Source organism: Petaurus breviceps, unplaced genomic scaffold (assembly GCF_028583685.1).
Source record: "Petaurus breviceps papuanus isolate PSGF00001 unplaced genomic scaffold, PetGlider_PUasm1.0 305, whole genome shotgun sequence".
Lineage (NCBI taxonomy): Eukaryota > Metazoa > Chordata > Mammalia > Diprotodontia > Petauridae > Petaurus > Petaurus breviceps.
In genome coordinates, this window is record NW_027186060.1 from 455,283 (window position 1) to 468,359 (window position 13,077).

General features: G+C 40.3%; 1 long non-coding RNA gene across 3 annotated transcripts in view; it reads left to right on the forward strand.

The window, feature by feature from the left end:
• Window positions 1-10,955, forward strand: part of LOC138167789 (uncharacterized) — a 53,254-nt gene extending 42,299 nt beyond the window's left edge. For 2 of the 3 annotated variants that reach the window (XR_011169966.1, XR_011169964.1), the window contains exons 2-4: window positions 848-974; window positions 8,428-8,731; window positions 10,838-10,955. This is a non-coding gene — a long non-coding RNA (uncharacterized lncRNA). The remainder of the gene's footprint in view (window positions 1-847; window positions 975-8,427; window positions 8,732-10,837) is intronic. The other variant, XR_011169965.1, reaches the window with a different exon arrangement.
• The last annotated feature ends 2,122 nt before the right edge of the window (window positions 10,956-13,077 follow it).

A 13,077-nucleotide genomic window follows, 5' to 3' on the forward strand; every position in this document is an offset into this window, starting at 1 on the left:
TGAACTGCATATTGGCTGTCTGAAGATATTATTGATTGGCTGGGTAAGAGTGGAGAAGGTGAATAAGCACATAAAGCTCATTCTGCTGTGTTTGAATAATGTATCTTTCCTCTGGGGGAATAAAGATAGCAGCTCTGTGGTTGACTGTAGCATCAGTAAATGCACTTTTTTTTTTGCATCAAACAAAGGTTCTCTACTTACTACTTTATTTTCAATCCATTTGTGCCTCCTCACAAATTGCAAGTTGGAGCAGGAGTACACATTCTCCATGGTCCCTTGAAAAATGGTAACCAGGACTGACCGTGAAGCGTCATAAGATACTAGTTCTTCAACCTGCTTTTCTGTATAAGGCTGATGTCGCTTTTGGGGATGTTTTTCCTGTCGTCTGGATTACTCTTTTTAAAGTTTTCTTTGCTACGTCAGCCACCATTTTAAGGTCTGTATGGAGGCTAAAGGTGGGCTGGGCTGTAATAAATATCCATTCTAAGACCTTTTCCCTTTGGTGTATATACCCAAAAGGAATGCTGGGTGTATCAAGCACTATCGTGATCTCTATTTCTTTCTCTATATCTATCCTGTTTGTCATTGCCTTTTTTATGGCATTTTCAACACGAGTTAACTGCTGTCTAGCTCTGGGTGTTAAATATCTAGGTGAATTTGGATTGAAATCCCCTCCCAAAATTTTGTATAAATCTTTTAATTTATGAGTACCTATTTTTAGATATGGCCTGATCCAATATATTTCCCCATGAGGTTTTGAAAATCATTTAAAGTGTTTAGCTGATCTGTCCTAATGACTATTCTCTGAGGCCTTACACTTTGTTCTCCTACAATCTGTCCTAAATAGGAAAAAGATGGCACTTCCTGGACTTTTTTTAAGCCATGCCTTTGTAGTTCTTCTCTTGTTTGCACCATGATGTCACCAAGTACTTCCTTTTGGAGCTGCACACAGAAGAGGTCATCCATGTTTCAAGGTATTTTTTCCTGACTGGAGCTATAGCTTGAACTACATAATATTGACACATGATGGGGCTATTCTTCATCCCTAGTGGTAGTACTTTCCACTGATATCTAGCATAAGACTCAGAGATTTGCTGCTGGAAGTGAGAATGCAAACTATTTGCAATCCTCCTTCTAGAGGGGTATAGTATCAAAACAGTCTTTTAAATCTATGACCCATAATGATCATTCTGCTGGGTTTGCATTAGGAGACGGAGTCCAGGTTGTAACATTCTCATAGTCTCCACGTGCTCATTGACCTGCCAAAGGTCACTTAACATCCTCCATTTCCCCGATTTTTTTTCTTATTACAAATACTGGTGAATCCCATGTGTCCTGCTCTGATTTGTTCTTGCACTATCCTGTGAAGGGCTTTTATTTTTTCTTCACTAAGAGGCCACTGTTCTAACCACACAGGTGGTCCTTCTACCCAAGATATTTTTGGGACTTGTACCCTCTTTACTTCTACAGTGGCCCCTAGCAAAAATCCTGTTTGCTAGCTATGGTGACATTCATATGTTTTAGGAGATCCCTTCCCCACAAACTATAAGGTACATGTGGCAAGACATATGGCTTGAAAACTCCCTTTTTGTCCTCCACTTCCCATTCTAGCCCCTGGGCACTCTGGGCAGGTCTTGTAAATTGTCCAATTCCCTGCAACATAACATTTCCCTGATCCACAGGCCACTTGGGTGGCCATTTTCTATAACTTATAACCAATTTATCAGCTCTGGTACCTATCAGCCCCTCAAAATCTCTCCCTTGGATTTTAATCTGTAATGTGAGTCTAGCATCTGTGATCTGCCTCTGCCAGAATAGTCCTGTACTTCCAAACCCTTGTGCTCCTCGAGTTTTGTCTTCTGTTTTTCCTGTACTCTTATATTCCATAAGCACTAATTGTGCTATCCTCTCCCCTGCTCCTATTAAAAATGACTTATGGGGATATATCTGGACTAACACCTCAATCTGTCCAGTGTAATCTGAATCTATTACTTCGGGGACAGCTAAGAGTCCGTGGAGAGACTGTGAACTTCTTCCTCGTATAATCCCTACTACTCCAGGTGACAGTGGTCCATAGGCCCCAGTAGGAATGGGGAGAATTCCTTGTGTATGATCTATAAGATGAGATGTTGGTGCCGACAGATCAAGTCCTGCACTCCCTAGTGTAGCGTGTACAAGATCTTTTATTGTTGTGTGTCGTTCTAAGGAGCAGGCACTGGCTGAATCAGGGAAAGTGCAGCTCCTATTGTTTGCCAGGGCTGGAGTGAGCCCCAGGCTGAGTTTAAAGGCTGCCTATTGATATCTCTCCTAGCCCTGCACTGTGCTGCCCAATAGTATCCCCTGTTACATCGAGTACAGTGTGTTGTGGGGCTATCGGCCATGGAGGTCTGTGTGAAAGATCGGGGGGCCTGACAGTCCCTCTTCAGATGTCCTAATTTCCCACAATTATAACACCTCATAGTCTTATCTTTTTCATGCAGTTGAAGTGTGGCAGCTAATACTTCTGCCTGAAAACTGGTTGTGCCTACACTTTGGCATCTTTGAATCATTTCTGTAATTGTCATATTTGGTTTTCCTCCAGCTAAAGCTTTTTGACAATCCTGATTAGCTTTTTCTCTGGCTAGTTTCTGCAAAAGAATCTGTTGTGTTGTTGGATCAGAGATACTTCTCTGGAGTGCCTGTGTAAGGTGGGCTAGGAAGTCTGGAAAAGTCTCCTGTGGTTTTTGGACAGTTTTTGTAAAGGATGCCCTCCTATCCTGTTTCCCTGGTTATTTCAGCCATGTGACTCATGCTGATTTTGTTATCTGCTCATAAGCTACAAGGGGATAAGTAAGCTGTTGTTGTAGCTCTGTAAATGCTCCTGTACCTGTGAGTTGCTCTAAAGAGACAGGGATATCTGTTCTTTTGTTGTTTTTTGCCTGTTCTTGATACTGCTCAAAGAATTCTGATTTCCATACTAGATAATCTCCTGCCTTGAGGCATGTTTTTGCTAGGCTGTACCAGTCTAGAGGCTTTAAGTGCCATATTAGATATGGAATCTAACAGGGTCTTCACATAAGGACTGTTTTGTCTGTACTCTGTGGCTGCCTGTTTAAGTTCTTGTAACAATTTTAGATCAAAGGATTGGTGTTCCCTAATTACTTGTCCTGCATTATTGCGATCACCTACTTCAATAAGGGGAAACATCTGACTAGGCAATTGTTTTGAGATCTGTGACATCCTCACCTCTTTTCTCCCCCTCCTTTAGAGCCTTCTAAAAGGCCCACATCTGTCTTACTGCTGGGGCTTTGGTGACTTTTGGAGCCATCATTGACTTTTCTCTGGCACTCCCTCTATAATTTTCTCTCTGCATATTCCTATATGTCAGCAGGGGAGCCATAGGTCTAATAGGTTCCTGATATGGGTTCTTTTCCTCTTCTATAATTCTCAGCTTTACAGTAATCATATTATCTAATTCCTCTTCCTCATCAGACCCTGATGTAGTGTCCACTGTAAGCACTTTTATGGCATGAGGAACCTTCTAGGGAGGGGTCAGGCAAATTTTTAGTACATTCCATACCGAGAATTCAGCCAAGACGAAGGCTGTTGGCCCTACTTCTTTGTAACATTCATTCATCTGGTGTCTTACACTTTCCCATTTCTCAATGTCAATTGTGTCTTCCTGAGGGAACCAAGGGCAGTGTGACTCTACACATTCCAGAAATTCTTGTAATTAATTGTAGTGATTATCAGACCTCTTTCTCTAACTATTTTCTTTAAGAGTTGTAAATAATATTTATGGTCTGTGCTTCCACTTTGTACCTGTCCCATACTTTGAAATTTTTTTTTATAACTTTGTGTGCTTTGGCTGCAAAACTGAAAGTAAGGTGTATGAAAACTTGCAGACTGTTCTCCTGAAAGCAGGTCCTTATCTTATTGTTTCTAGTCCCTCATCTCCCACTAAGCTTGGTGACTCTTTTAGCCCTAACACTGCTAAAAGCTTTCCCTAGGGGCCCAGACCCTATTTAGCCCTAAAACTGCTAAACACAAGGTGACTCTCTCATACAGTCCCTAAGCAAGTACCACGGTCTCTCTTCACTTGCTCACATAGCATCAGTGGGATACATTTTATCGCATCCATCTGTTGCTAAAGCTAAGACTGGTCATATTGCATATGTCTTCGTTGCTTCTAAAAGCTCATTGTCCTAAAATCTTCTGTAGAAAAGGATTCTGACTAATAATGATAAATTTCAAGCAATCCACACTATCTATGGATACCCTCCAGTCCCTTCATCACTGATTCTCATCATCCAAGACACTAACAATGCTCCCATTCTTTGGGTGAATTGACTTAATGTATCAGTAACCTTCTCTTGAGTGTAATCCTCAATTATCTCTCTGAGCTCTCTGTGGCTTCCCTGGTTCTCTTGCTTTTGTCTCAGTATGGGGCAAACTTCTGCCTGAGAAGCCTCATCTGACATTGTTTCATTTTCCTCCCACCCATTTCTGGCAGTGATTAATTATGTCACCATAATTAGGCTCAGTCTGTGCCAGAGTTTCACGTACCTTCTGTTTGCAGGGGGTTTTTTTGGCTTCTTTTTGAGAGCTAAGCACACACCTTCTCTTCTATTGCCTGAGACTCTCCAGCTTGCCCTCCTGAAGGAGATTCCAAATGCTGTAACACAGAAACTTTCTCATGCAAGTCAGCTAAGTCCATTTCCATGTGAGCTTTATTTTCCAGTGACTTTTCTCTGCTTTTTACATATAATATGGTAACTTGTTAGTAAAACCTAGCCTCTTCTACAGTTCTTTCCTGGTTTTATTGGTATTCTTTGCAAATATCTTTCAAAATCTGTAGGTTCTCCCTGTTCTAACCTCCATTCCCAGTTTTCACAGAGCCATGTACTTTTAGACGACTCCCTTGCTACGGAGGCATATGGTAAATCCTCCCATCCCGGGATAGCCACATCTTCTTGTAAATCCCTTCTGCCTCTACCTAAAGATTTGATATTTTGTGATCCTGTTTGTGACCCCAAATGTAATGCCAATGCCATATTTAAAGCACTGATTATGACTATAAATATTACCATATAGTCCTCGATTGCAAAATATAACAGATTCTCCATATAGAAGACAGAACTAAGACATTTATTCAGACACCAGAAAACCCAATCCCAACACCAGGAAACTGAATCCAAGATCAGTAAAAAAGTTAATGAGCCATAACAACACAGAGAGCCACAGCATCCTTTATAGCCTTCCCACAAACTAATATAACATCAATATTGCCTCACAAATCTAACTCTTTACCTAGGTGTTCTCTCTCTACCACAATCTCTCTAGCTCTGACTCCTTGCTTCCTGTGGGCTCTGTTCCACCCTTCCATAAAATCTTCCTGCCACAGGCTCCATTTGGCCACATTCAGCTAATTAGAAGGTAGAGTATATTTTTAAATCAAGAGAGGTCCTCAAATGCTCCTAGGCCTATCAAGGGGTAGGGAAGATCTTCAAATTTCCATTACCATTAGAATGAGTATGAGGCTATTGCTGGCAATATGCCTTCTTTGGCTGTTGCCCTATAAAGCAAGAGGGTGTGACACCAATCATGGCAACACAACTGAGGACTGCTGCTGTGAATAATTTTAAGGGTTATATATACATATATATATGTATATGTATATGTGTGTGTGTGTGTGTGTATACAGAAGCTGTGCCTATCTCAATTGATTCAATTGATCAATTCAATTCAAGACATTTGGGGTAGTTTCCCCCCCCCCCCCCACTTCTTTCCAGCCCTTGCAAGAAGAGTGATTAGGGAAAGCTGTAGGAATTGTCCTCCCTTTATCAGCAATCCTTGTGAGAAGATTAGACTAGATAAAGTAAGATTATTAACCCCTTCCAAGGTGTCTTTCCTGTCTGACCAGAACAAGAGTGAACCTGTGTTAGTAGTCATCCTGTGTGCTAGTGCTATCAGTGTTACACTCACCATTTCTTATAGCACAATAGCATTCCATTTTACATTTATATACCACAACTTCTTCAGCCATCCCTCAGTGGATGGTATCCCTTCAATCTCCAATTTTTGTCCACCACGAAAAGAGCTGCCATAAATATTTTTGTACATATGGGTCTGTAGCAGCAAGCACCCCAAGCGTCCTCAGGGTTTGCAGCTACCACAGGTTCTTGGATCTGCTTTGTTAAAGGAAAGCAACTCAAAATGGGTTAACAAGCTTACTTTAATCAGTCAGACATATATCGTTTACCTTGTTCAGGAGAAAAGGTCAGCACCCTGAACCTCAAAGTATACAGGCATAATTATCAAGACAGAAACATCAAGTAGACAGATTTCCAAACTGTCCAACCATTACATCCATACCCAGTCCACATCTGGGTTTCCACATTCTGGGTTTTTCAAAGCCGGGGGACTCTCAACAACGGCTTCCCAGAATTCAGATCAAATCACAGAACATTTCTCAAAGTGAGTCCCAAAACAAAGCTACACATCAGGGCTTATATAGCCTTCTCCTGGCTCAGAGAATGTAACAACCTTATTGACCCACTGGCCAATCAAAAAGTATCTACTGAAAAACAAGCCTCCCTCCCCAGGCTTCTGGTGCACTTTAGCCTAGGGGCAGGGAAGATCTTTAAAATTTACATTCGCATTACAGGGTCCTTTTCCCTTTTTATGATCTTTGCCATACAGACCTTGGAGTCCTATTGCTGCATGAAAAAGCATGCAGTTTTATAAGCCTTTGGGCATGATTTGAAATTGCTCAACATTATGGCCAGATCAGTTCACAAGTTTTTTCCACATCTCTAACATTTATCATTTTCCTTTTCTGCCACATTAGTCAGTCTGATAGGTCTGAGGTTTTACTTCAGACTGGTTTTAATTTGCATATTTATAAACAATAGTGTCTATTTTCATAGGTAGCTTTAATTTCTTCCTCTGAAAACTGTCTGTTCATATCCTTTCACCATTTATCAATTGGGGAATGACTTATGTTCTTATAAATTTGACTCATTTCTCTCCATATTTTAGAAATGAGGCCATTATCAGAGACACTGGCAGTAAAAATTGTTTCCCAGCTTCCTGCTTTCCTTCTAATCTGGGTTCATTGGCTTTGTTTGTACAAAATCTTTTTAAGTTGAGGGAATGAAAATTATCCATTTTGCATTTCATAATGTTCTCTATCTCCTATTTGGTCATAAATGCTTCCCTTATCCACATTTCTGACTGAGAAACTACTACTTGCTCTACTGTGTTGCTTGTGCTCTCTGCCTTTATGTCTACATCACATACCCATTTTGACCTTATTTCAAATAATCTACCACTCTGTTTCTTAGCCAATACCAAAGAGTTTTGATGATTGCTGCTTTATGACATAGATTTGGATGTGGTAGGGCTAGGCCACCTTCCTTTGCAATATTTTCCATTAATTCCCTTGAGATTCTCAATCTTTTGTTTTTCAAGATGAGTTTTATCATTTTTTTTAGATCTATAAAATAACTTTTTGGTAGTTTGATTGTGATGGCACCAAATAAGTAAATTAAGTTAGGGAGAATTGTTATTTTTATTACATTAGCTCGGCCTAACTTTGAGCACTGGATACTGTTCCAGTGGGAACAGTTGTGTAGATCTGACTTTATTTCTGTGAAAAGTGTTTTATAATAGTATTTGTACAGTTTCTGGGTTTGTTTTGGAAGGTAGACTCGGTGGAACAGGTTAAGTACACAGGACCCAGCAGTCATTGACTATAGTAATGAACTGTATGGTAAACCCAAAGACTAGCTTCTGGCATGAGAACTCACCATTTGGCAAAGACTGCTGGGAAAACTGGCAAATTATGGGGCAGAAACTAAGCATAGACCATCATATTATACCACATACCAATATAACAGCCCCTTAATCTAGAGATGGCATCATTGTGGTGGTGGATGTCTTTTTGTGCTCAGAGGACCAAAATGATATAACTATGTCATGGTCACTGTGCCCAACAATGGTTGATCAGACCAAAATGAAGTCAGAAGCCTCTACACAGGTCAGGCAAAAATAGTCCACATGAATATTGGGAGTGGTGCCTCAAAACAGGTCTGTGTCACAGGAGCTGTAGGGCACAAATACTTCTCCCACTATCTCCAGTTCCCTTACAATGCCAGTGTAGAATTGTCTCCCATTCTCTTCACAATAAATCATTTGTGCAACATTCTCTGCCCATCTGCCTATGGGAACAAGGTCTCATACCTGTTCTGAAGTACTATTGCAGGTTCTTTGTATAATTTTATCTCAATCTACTATTGAGCACATCATGGACTCAGGAAAGGAGGTACCCCACTCAGGATACACACTGTGATTCATGGTGGCTGGACATATTCTGAGCTATAAGCATGCTGTCTTTGCTTCTTACCTTCTGCTATTGTGCTTAACTGCCCTGGTTATATGGGTCAGTTTTCAGATGTTCCGGGGAAGCCACTTGAATTTTCCCTAGGACAGATGGAAAAAGGGGAATGGAAGGAGAGCTGCATTTAAAAAAAAAAAAACACCAACTGTGGCTGACCAGAAACTGACTTCACAGAATCCCATTATTTGAGAGGTAGAGAAAGCACCTTGTGGACTATCCACGTCAAATTATATTTCAAAGTGAATTTCCTCCATGACATACCATCACATGTGCCTATTCAGCCTCCAAAGAGGGCAGAGCCTCGACTGCCTCTTCAGGAAGCCCAATTCTGCTTTCAGATAGGTCTACCTGGTAAGTGTTCTTAACTCAAATCTAAATTTGCTTCATTGCAATTGCACCTATGATGCCTAATTGTACCGCCAAAATACAGAATTCTAATCCTTCTTGCATGGGCTAGCCCTTCAAACCAATCAAATGATCAGAAATTGTTATTAAGTACCTACTATGTGCTGTGAACTGAGCTCAAGAAAGGTGACAAGGGCAAAGAATGAAACACTCCTAATTTCTAAAATGTTCACATAGAAATGTATTTGTATGCACTCATATATGTACATATACATGTATACACACACACATATATAGCTGCTGTTCTGTCATTTCTGTCAGTTAAGTTTGAGTCCTTGTGACCCCATTTGTGGTTTTCTTCACAAAGATGCTGGAGTGGATTGCCAAGTCTTCTCTTGATATCCCCTGATTTTACAGATAAGGAAACAGAAACAAACAGGTTGAAGCGACTTGCCAGAATCACACAACTACTAAGGATCTGAGGCCACAAGAAAGATAAAGTTTCCTGACTCCATTCCTGGCACTCTATTCACTATACCACCTAGCTGCCCCTTATGTAATGGTGGTCTACATATGTTCATCTCATGATGTCTAGACATGTTTCCAGGGTGAGGTTTTTTCAATTAAAAAATTACTTTTATTTTTAGCAACTAGTTTGCCTTCTCTCATTGAAGAAAAAAGACAAGAAAAGAACAATCTTCATAACACACACACACACACATATATTACAGCATGTAATATATGTGTATGTGTGTGTGTGTATAGTCCAGCAAAATAAATTTCCATATTGGTCACACTCCATAATGTAAGGTTCATTCTGTACTTTAAATCCTCACCTCTCCAGAAAGAGATGGGCAGCTTACTTATCTTCAGTCCTCTGGAATCATGGTTTGATGGTTTGCCTACGTCTAGGACAATCATTTACAGAGCAGTTGTTCATCTCAATGGCGTGTAGGTCATCTCCACACTGTGACTTCCCCGTGAGGATGAAAACATAGGTCCAGAACAAAACATAGACACAGGCAGTCTTTCTCCTTTCAAACACATTCTCTATCCAATTGCCAAACTGATATTGAAAAATCTCACAGGTCAAACCATATTATTCTGTTGTAGGGCTTCAGTACCTTTCTGACTGGGCAGCTGGGTGGTGCAATGGAAAGAATGCCGGACCTGGAGTCAGGAAAACTCATCTTCCTGAGTTCCAAATCTAGCCTCAGAAACTTACCAAGACGCTTAACACTTTTTCAGTTTCCTCATCTGTAAAATGAGCTAGAGAAAGAAACTGCAAAGCACTCCAGTATCTTTCCCACGAAAACCACAAATGGGGTCAGAGTAAGACAACTGAAAAACTGAACAAAAAGCCTTCTGACTGAACCTAGGATAAAACATTGCCCGCTCAGTTAAAGCCCACCACACTGTGATTACATATTGCCTGCCCACCAGGAGGGCCAAGAGGCCTCAGAATCTTTGTACAGGAGCTGGAAGAGAGTAGTAATAGTTCCAGATACTGAGCTTGATGGGACACTTGTGGTTGAGCGAATGGGTGCCCTGGAACAATGGGTTTGTAAGTGATTATTTATAAACTGTTCCCAACTCTTTGAGTCAGAACAGAGTAGCTGATTATGTCCTAGGATTAGGTGAGTGGCTGCAAAGCCCACTTCTGGCTGGTGTATACATGGGTCACTCACCAAACCTTCCAATGCTCTAGAGCCCAAGCTTGGACTTCCGTAAATTGCCTTGCATTGGACTTTGGACCTATCTGGATAGAACTGGCAATACGTTATTGAGGTTCAGGGAGGCAGGCAGCAATCTTAGGCTTTTCCTCTCTGCTGCAGAAAGACCCAAGTCTCAAGAGTACAATAATATCATTCATTCATGTCTTGGGTGACTTCAAATGCTTTTCCCCATCATTAAAAAAATATATTATTTAAACATTCTTTTAAAAAAGTAGTTCCAAATTCTCTCTCCTTCAGCCATGGAAAAGACAAGCAATGTAATCATTTGTACATTATGAAATCATGTAAAAGATTTATTAGTCATGTCATAAAAAAGTAAGAACACTGAAAAAATTTACTTCAATTTACACAAAGTTTGTCTGTTCTCTCTCTTCAGGTGGACAGCATTTTTCATCACGAGTCCTCTGGAATTGTCTGATCATTTTCTTCATCAGAGTCACTAAGTCATTCACAGCTGATCTTGTGATCATCATTAAAATATTGTTGTTACTGTATATGAGGCCCTCCTGGTTCTGCTTACTTAACTGCATCCATTCATGTAGGTTTTCCCAGATTGTGCCAAAAACATTTCTCTTGTTTTTTAGAGCACAATAATATTCCATCACAATCACAGACAACTACTTCTTCAGCCATTCAGGAATTGATGGGCATCTCCTCAATTTCCAATTCTTTGTTATAACTAAAAGACCAGGTATATTTTTGTACACACAGGTCCCTTTACTTTCCCTTTGATCCCTTTGGGAGGCAGACCTAAGAGTGGTATTGCTGTGGCAAAGGGTATGCACAGTTTTATAGGCCTTTGGGCATACTTCCAAATTGTTCTCCAGAATGGTAGGATCACAATTCTGAATTGTGTATTATTTTTGCACAACCCCTCTAGGATGTCATTTCCCTTTTCTGTCATGTTGGCAAATCTGAGGTAGTGTGACATGTTACTTCAAAGTTGTTTCATTGCATTTCTCTAATCAAGTGATTTAGAGAACTCTTTTCATTATTCTGATTGCTTTAATTTCTTCATTAGAAACTACTTATATTCCTTAACCATAATTTGAACTTTATTTATCTTTTCATGTTAGTCACACATCAGATGACAAGGCATTTGGCTACAATAAGAAGACCATGGTTAATTCTTCTGTTCCCTGCACTTCAATGAACTTCATCCCTTTGACATTCAGAGCACTGGACAGAATCACATTCCATCAATATCTGCCACAGGTCCTTGTGATGCTTTGTTTTAATTAAGGTGACTCCAAATGTTTATGAGGAATCTTACCAGGATGAGTTCTCTGCTGGACATAAAGTAGTGTCCTCCATCTAAAGGCCTCCCTACATGCATTACATTCTTAAGGTTTCTGGCCTGAATGAATTCTTTGGCATTGAGTAAGTTGTACCCTCACTCTGAAGGTTTTCCCACATTCATTACATTTGAAAAGTTTCTCTCCAGTATGAATTTTTCTTTTTTTAAAGCAATCGGGGTTAAGTAACTTGCTCAAGGTTACACGGCCAGTTATTTCTGGGTGTGGTGCTGAGTATCTGAGCCCAGATTTGATCCCCAGGTCATCCCAACACTGGAGCTGGTGCTCTTACTTGCTGTGCTACCTGGCCGCCCCAGCCCAGTATGAATTTTTTCATGTCAAATAAAATCTTAGTTGTAGAGAAAAGCCTTCCCACACTGCTTGCATTTATTAAGGATGTCTCCAGTATGAATTCTCTGAGGATCAGTAAGATGTGACTTGCTCCCGAAGGCCTTTCCACATCCTTTTCATTCATAAGGTTTCTCTCGAGTATGAATACTCTAGTGCACAGTAAAATAATGCTTTCTTGTGAAGGCCTTTCCACATTCACTACATTCATAAGGTTTCTCTCTAGTATGACTTCTGTGACGTATTGTAAGGTGTGTCTTGTGCCTGAAGGCTTTTCCACATTCACTATATTCATAAGGTTTGTCTCCAGTATGAATACTCAAGTGCATAGTAAGACTGCTTCCTCAGGAAGGCCTTTTCACATTCTCTACATTCATAAGGTTTCTCTCCAGCATGAATTCTGTGATGCACTGCAAGTTGTACCTTATATCTGAAGGACTTTCCACATTCAATACATTCATAAGTTTTCTCTCTAGTATGAATATTCTGACCCACAGCAAGCTGCTCCTTGCTCCAAAAGGTCTTTCCACATTCATTATATTCAGGAGGTTTATCTTCAATAAATACTCTGTTCTCTCAAAGGAAGAATAAGGAGCTGGTTAAGCCTGCATTTTTCAACCTTTCCCAAAGTTCTGAGCTGCAGAAAAGTTTTAGTATTATTCTCTTGCTTTCTCACTTGAGAAAGCCAGTCTCACTATTCTTTCACCAAGAATCAACTTATCTTATTTGAAAGTATGATCACTCAAAGGTGACCTCAAATGAACAACTGATTGCTATTTTGGAATGACCCATCTACTTGGTTTTTATGCAGTCACCTGGACAGCTGCTTCTGGGAATATCTGCTTCTGGCACCACGGTGTTCCCTTTCTTTCCAACTGGTATATCTCATCTGGTGTGGAAACTGCAAATCCTGTTGATTGAAAATGAAAAAGTGCTAGGGAGTCAGTTCAGAGTTCTATCATAGAGCAAATAG